Source organism: Tachyglossus aculeatus, chromosome 2, assembly GCF_015852505.1.
Source record: "Tachyglossus aculeatus isolate mTacAcu1 chromosome 2, mTacAcu1.pri, whole genome shotgun sequence".
In the NCBI taxonomy this organism is placed as follows: domain Eukaryota; kingdom Metazoa; phylum Chordata; class Mammalia; order Monotremata; family Tachyglossidae; genus Tachyglossus; species Tachyglossus aculeatus.
In genome coordinates this window covers 155,866,350-155,874,010 of record NC_052067.1, presented here as the reverse complement: position 1 = coordinate 155,874,010, position 7,661 = coordinate 155,866,350, and positions in this window count along the sequence as shown.

Here is a 7,661-nt window from a genome sequence, read left to right as displayed (position 1 = left end):
GCCCGTTGTTGGGTAGGGGCCATCTCTACTTATTGATGACTTGTCCTTCCCAAGCGCTTAGTACAGTGCTCCACACACAGTAAACGCTCAATAAATACGATTGAATGAAGGAAGGCATCCAAGTCCCCCAAATTCTCCCCTCTACATCCTTAACTTATATATGTATATATGTTATATATTGAGAAGCAGCATGGCTCGGTGGAAAGAGCCCGGGCTTTGGAGTCGGAGGTCATGGGTTCAAATCCCACCTCTGCCACTTGGCAGCTGTGTGACTTTGGGCAAGTCACTTCACTTCTCTGGGCCTCAGTTACCTCATCTGTAAAATGGGGATTAAGTCCGTGAGCCCCACGTGGGACAACTTGATTACCTTGTATCTACCCCAGTGCTTAGAACAGTGCTTTGCACATAGTAAGTGCTTAATAAATGCCATTATTAGTATTATTATTATTATTTGACTGTGGATCACTGCCTTCTCCTAGGAACACGGTCTCACCATGGCTGTCCTGACTCTGTCCTCTCCTGGTTCTCCTACTAAACTCAGCAGCTCCTTCTCAGTCTCTTTCACTGGCCTTCCCTCAGTTTCCCACCCCCTAAATGTGGGCATCTCTCAAAGTTCAGTCTAGGCCCTCTTTTCTTCTCCATCTACACACACTCCCCTGGGGAGCTCAACCACATCCATGGACTCTCCCTCTTGACTATCCCCCTCGCCCCCCGTCTATCCCCCCCATCTTACCTCCTTCCCTTCCCCACAGCACCTGTTTATATGTATATATGTTTGTACATATTTGTTACTCTATTTATTTATTTCACTTGTACATATCTATTCTATTTATTTTATTTTGTTAGTATGTTTGGTTTTGTTCTCTGTCTCCCCCTTTTAGACTGTGAGCCCACTGTTGGGTAGCGACTGTCTCTATATGTTGCCAACTTGTACTTCCCAAGCGCTTAGTACAGTGCTCTGCACACAGTAAGCGCTCAATAAATACGATGGATGATGATGATGATGATGGACTCAAGTTACCACCTCTGCAGATGACTCCCAAATCTCCCTCTCCAGGTCTGACCTCTCTCCTTCCCAGCAGTCTCCTGCCGCAACTACATCTCTTCATTGATGTTCTGCTGGCACAATCAGTCATTTCCCCCACAAAACCTCTCCTCCATCTAACTTTTCCATCACAATTGGCAAAACCACCAACCTCTCCTTCTCTCAAGCCAATCAATCAATCAATCAATCGTATTTATTGAGCGCTTACTGTGTGCAGAGCACTGTACTAAGCGCTTGGGCAGTACAAGTTGGCAACATATAGAGACGGTCCCTACCCAACAGTGGGCTCACAGTCTCGAAGGGGGAGAGCCAAAGGAATTATGCTTGACTCCTCCCTCTTTCAGCCCCCATATTCAGTCTGTCACCAAACAGTACTTTCATTCATTCATTCAATCGTTATTTATTGAGCACTTACGGTGTGCACAGCACTTCCTCTATATTGTTTTCCCAAATCTTCCCCTTCCCCTCCAACCAAACTGCCCCGCTGCTGGCCCAAGCACTTGTTGAATTCCAATTCAATTACTGCATAAGCCTCCTTGCAGACTTCCCTGTCCTCTGTCTCTCTCCTCTCCAGTCCATACTTCTCAGCTGCCTGTGCTCTGAGAGGCAGCTGAAACAAAAGTGCTCCACTTCTCAGCGCTTTCACTGTTCAGTGCTCTCACTACTCAGTGCTCTGACCTCTGAAGCAAGCATGGACCAACTAGGTGTCCATTTCTGGGGTAACACTAGAATTGCATTTAGATTTTCCAAAAACCTTTTCCCGATCAGCCACAATACAGGAAAGAGACCCAGGTGTTATTGTTCTAATTATTTACGTTTATTAAATGCTTATGGTGAGTAGGCCATTGGACTAAGCGTTGTGGTAAAAATAAAAAAATCATATTAAGTCCACAAGGAATTCCCAATCAATTTAATCATTCTATCATAGTAGTATTGGTATTTTTTTGAGCATCTACTGAATACAACGCACTGTTCTACGCACTTGGAAAAGTTTATAACGGCAAATTCTCTGCACCCGAGGAGCTGCAGTTGCTGCCAAAAGCCAACAAAATGTAGAACATGACTGAAAAGGGTATGGAATACAAAAAGCACAAAATATGCTATTCAATAAGTCAAGCTACAGCCACATCTGGGGCATTGTACTCTGTTTTGGTGATCCCATCATAGGAAAGATGTGACAGAATAGAGTTGGAGAAAGTACAGAGAAGGCCAGCCAGTATTATCAGAGGGATAGAACTGTTTTTGTACGAAAAGTTCAGGAAAGGGGGGAAAACATGAGGACTCTGGTCCTGTTGAGTTGTATCAAAACTGGGGATGGAAAACCTTTAATCAATCAGTGGACACTTAAAACTGAGACTTACTAAAAGCCAACTAGTTGAAGAAATGAATATACAGGTAAAGACTCAAAAGGAAAAAGATCTGACAAAAACCTCAACCAAACCAAAAGGAATAAAAAAAGAATGGAATAGATTTTGCCCTTTTTAGGTCAGTCCTAACTGGACTTAATTCCTTTAAAAATTTCGTATTCTTAAATCTTAGTGCACTCAGTAAATGCTATTGATGCAGGCCTCAGGTATGTGCTTATTGTCATGGCTGGGTGACAGGAATTATGGAGTCTTTAAGTTTCTCAACTGGTCTTTCCTTTTGGTTTCTTTCATCCATCTTTTTTTGTTGGGGGGCATCTTTGATTTGTCCATCAACCCCTCAAAAAAAACCCTAAAATATTTTTGGGATTTTTTTTGTCTCTAAATCACCTGCTCAGCTAATCCTAGGTCAAGATCAACTCTTCTCTCTAGAGTGAAAGAACAATTCAACCAGCTCAACATGAATGACATTTTTGCATCATATCAAAACTCCTTTAGACCCACCAAAGTTACTGCTGACAGTTCACTATATTTTACTGGCTTGTAACTAATTCTGATAAAAATTGGTTAGGGTATTTAAACCCTGAGCAGAAAGTTATATATACTTAGGCAGTCAAGTTTTTACTTCACATTATATAGCTTCTGCTGCTAATACAGTGCTCTGCACAAAGCGCTCTATAAATATGATTGAATGAATTGAATGGATGTGTGCGTATATATATATATATATATATATATACATATATATATGTATGTGTGTGTGTGTATGTACACACACATACATATGAGAAGTAGTATGGGCGGGTGGCAAAAACACATCCCTGGGAATCAGGAGACCTGAGTTTTAATCCTGGCTATGAAGAAAGTCACTTAACTTCTCAGTGTCTATATTTCTTTATCTGTAAAATGAAACTCATTTTACCAGCCCCTTGACTGTGAGCCCTGTGTGGGACAGGGACTGTATCTGATCTGTATAATCTTTATAATTTATCCTTATAAGGACCTTCTTCCTGGAAATTTTGATGATCTTTCTCTGTGTAGAAACCATTTATGTAATGTGAAGACAGTCAGCTGTTACCCATATCTTGTTGGGATAGGTTACCCATGCACCTTTTCATTCATTTATTCATTCATTGAGAAGCTGTGTGGCTTTGGGCAAGTCACTTAACTTTTCTGGGCCTCAGTTACCTCATCTGGAAAATGGGGATTAAGACTGTGAGCCCCACATGGGACAACCTGATCACCTTGTAACCTCCCCAGTGCTTAGAACAGTGCTTTGCACATAGTAAGGGCTTAATAAATGCCATCATTATTATTTATTCAATTGTATTTATTGAGCGCTTACTGTGTGCAGAGCACTGTACTAAGCACTTGGGAAGTACAAGTCGGCAACATATAGAGATGGTCCCTACCTAACAACGGGCTCACAATCTGGAAGGGGGAGACAGGCAACAAAACAAAGCAAGTAGACAGGTGTCAAAACTGTCAGAATAAATAGAATTATAACTACATGCACATCATTAATCATCATCATCATCAATTGTATTTATTGAGCGCTTACTATGTGCAGAGCACTGTACTAAGCGCTTGGGAAGTACAAATTGGCAACATATAGAGACAGTCCATTAATAAATGGAGTAGTAAATATGTAAAAGAAGCAGCATATTCTCTAAATATGTTAGAGAAGCAGCGTGGCTCAGTGGAAAGAGCACGGGCTTTGGAGTCAGAGGTCATGGGTTCGAATCCTGGCTCCGCCACATGTCTGCTGTGTGACCTTGGGCAAGTCACTTAACTTCTCTGAGCCTCCGTTACCTCATCTGTAAAATGGGGATTAAGACTGTGAGCCCCACATGGGACAACCTGATCACTTTGGATGCCCCCCAGCGCTTAGAACAGTGCTTTGCACATAGTAAGCGCTTAACAAATGCCAACATTATTATTATTATTATTATTAAAAGTAAAATAAAGTAAAAAATATGTACAAATATATACAAGTTCTGTGGGGAGGGGAAAGGATGGGGGTGGCGATGAGGAGGGGAGGAGGAGAGGAAAATGGGGGCTCAGTCTGGGAATGTCTCCTGGAGGAGGTGAACTCTCAGTAGGGCTTTAAAGGGAGGAAGAGAGCTAGTTTGGCAGATGTGTGGAGGGAGGGCATTCCAAGCCAGAGGTAGGATGTGGGCCTGGGTCGATGGCAGGACCGGCGAGAACAAGGCACAGTGAGGAGTTTAGTGGCAGAGGAGCGGAGGGTGCGGGCTGGGCTGAAGAAGGAGAGAAGGGAGGTGAGGTAGGAGGGGACAAGGTGATGGACAGCCTTGAAGCCGAGAGTGAGGAGTTTTTGTTTGATTCGTAGGTTGACAGGCAATCACTGGAGATTTTTGAGGAGGGGAGTGACATGCCCAGAGCGTTTCATTGCGTTTCAAGTATTCAATCAACTCACACCCTCCTATATTACTTTGCTGATTTTGTTGCTCTTCTAACACAAATCTTCTTACCATATCTCAATCTCATCTATCTGTCTGTTGATACCTCACCCATGCCTTGTCACTGGCCTGGAACTCCCTTCTCCTTCTTATCTGACAGATCACCGCTTTCCCCACCTTCAAAACCCTTCTAAAATCAAGCCTTCCCTGGCAAAGCCCTTATTTCCCCTATTCCCTCTCCTTTCTATGTCATACTTGCACTTAGATTTGAATTCTTTATTCACCCCACTCCAGCCCCACGGCACTTATGTACATATCCATAATTTAATTTAAAGTCTGTCTCTCCCTCTAGACTTTACTTCAGCTCCTTGTGGGCTAGGAACATGTCTACCAACTCTGTTACAAGCACTTCATGCGGTGTTCTTTATACTGTAAGCACTCAATAAATATGATTGATTGGTCGATTAGTTGACTGGAACCATATCTAGTTTTTAATGGTATTTGTTAATAATAATAATGATGGTATTTGTTAAGCGCCTACTATGTGCCAAGCACTGTTCTAAGCGCTGGGGAAGATACAAGGTAATCAGGTTGTCCCACATGGGGCTAACAGTCTTAATCCCCATTTTACAGATGAGGTAACTGAGGCACAGAGAAGTTAAGTGACTTGCCCAGGTCAAGTGACTTGCCCAAGTGACTTGTGAGTGCCCCGTGGGACAACCTGATCACCTGGTAACCAACCCAGCACTTAGAACAGTGCTTTGCACATAGTAAGCGCTTAATAAATGTCATTATTATTATTATTATTAAAGTCACACAGCGGATAAGCAGCGGAGTCAGGATTAGAACCCAAGTCCTCTGACTCCCAAGCCTGTGCTCTTTCCACTAAGCCACGATGCTTCTCTGATAAGTGCTTACTATGTGCCCGGCACTGCATTTGGCACTGGGGAAGGTACAAGATCATCAGGTTGGATATAGTCCACATCCCGCATAGGGCTCACAGTCTTAATCTCCATTTTTCAGATGAGGTGACTGAGGCACAGAGAAGTCAAGTGATTTGCCCAAGGTCACACAGCAGACAGGTGGTCTGCTTTTTTTCACTAGGCCACACTGCTTCTAATTCATTCATTCAATCATATTTATTGAGCGCTTACTGTGTGCAGAGCACTGTACTAAGCTCTTGGGAAATACAAGTCGGCAACATATAGAGACAGTCCCTACCCAATAATGGGCTCACAGTCTAGAAGGGGGAGACAGACAACAAAACAAAACATGTAGACAAGTGTCAAAATCATCAGAACAAATGGAATTAAAGCTATGTGCACATCATTAACAAAATAAATAGAATAGTAAATATGTGCAAGTAAAATAAATAGAGTAATAAATCCCCACCTATGTCTTCTCTCCCAGGATTTAGTGCAGTGCTCTGCACCCAGTATGCTCAGTGCTTTGCATACAGTAAGCACTCAATAAATATGATTGATTGAATAAATGAATGAATACTATTACTACTATTACTACAGTGCTTGTACATAATAAGCAGGAATCATTGTGGCCTAGTGGAAAGAGCACGGGCTTGAGAGAAGGAAGCCGTGGGTTCTAATCCCACTTTACCACTTGTCTCCCTTGTGACCTTGGGTAAGTCACTTAATTTCTCTCTGCCTTCGTTCCCTCATCTGTAAAATGGAGATGAAGCCCCATGTGGGACAGAGACTGTGTCTAACATGATTACCAATTACTTTGTAATAATAATAATGTTCGTATTTGTTTAGTGCTTACTTTGTGTCAAGCGCTGTTCTAAGCGATGGGGTAGATACAAAGTAATCAGGTTGTCCCACATAGGGCTCACAGTCTTCATCCCCATTTTACAGATGAGGTAACTGAGGCACAGAGAAGTTAAGTGACTTACCCAATATCACACAGCTTACAAGCAGCGGAGCCGGGATTAAAACTGATGACCTCTGACTCCCAAGCCCATCCTCTTTCCACTAAGCCACGCTTCTTCTCTTGTATCTACCCTAGTGCTTAGAACAGTGCTCAACTCACAGCAAGCACTTAAAAATACCATAATTACTTATTAATTATTGAATATGCACTATCAGAATTGAAATTTCTTGCCAGGCTTTAAACAACTCCAGTTCTGATGGAGCATATTAAATGCTGATAAAGCAACATCAAATTTTGGGAAAAGAAGTATGGATCTCAGGTGCCTTGCTTTCAGATTTACAAAAGAATCACATAAATATTATTTCTGACACCATAAATAACACAATTGTGACCCCTCTTTTTGACCCGATATCGAATTAATTACTAAGGTTGAAAGAAAAATGATTCCCAATTGAAAATAATGATTTTTAGAAAGTGAATAGAATTTGCATTTACAGTCCTCCAGGTTGTAAACTTCTTGGGGGCAGGGAATATGTCTACCAACTCTGTTGTATTGAACTCTCACAAGTGCTTAGTACAGTGCTTTGCACATAGAAAGTGCTCAATAAATACCATTGATTGATCAATTACATTGTTTTCTCCATTTAAATTTTAGTAGTTAGATGGCCAAACTTGCTAATTCACCTCTTAGTTAGAAGACAAATGGAAACACAGAATCTGTTTTCCTTCAGGAAAAAGTTCCACCACTGTAACTCTGCCATGGCTGCATTAGGAAAAGTAAGTACAGGTATTTGGGGAAGGAGATGGTGGAAATTTATCTCCCTTAGTTTCTTTTTCCTGAAAAATAAAAGGGGGGAGATAATTCCCACAGACTTTCATCATCAAATTAAAAATAGCTGAGTATTTCCATAAGGGATCATAGAAAGGTGTTAATAACTCAGAAAA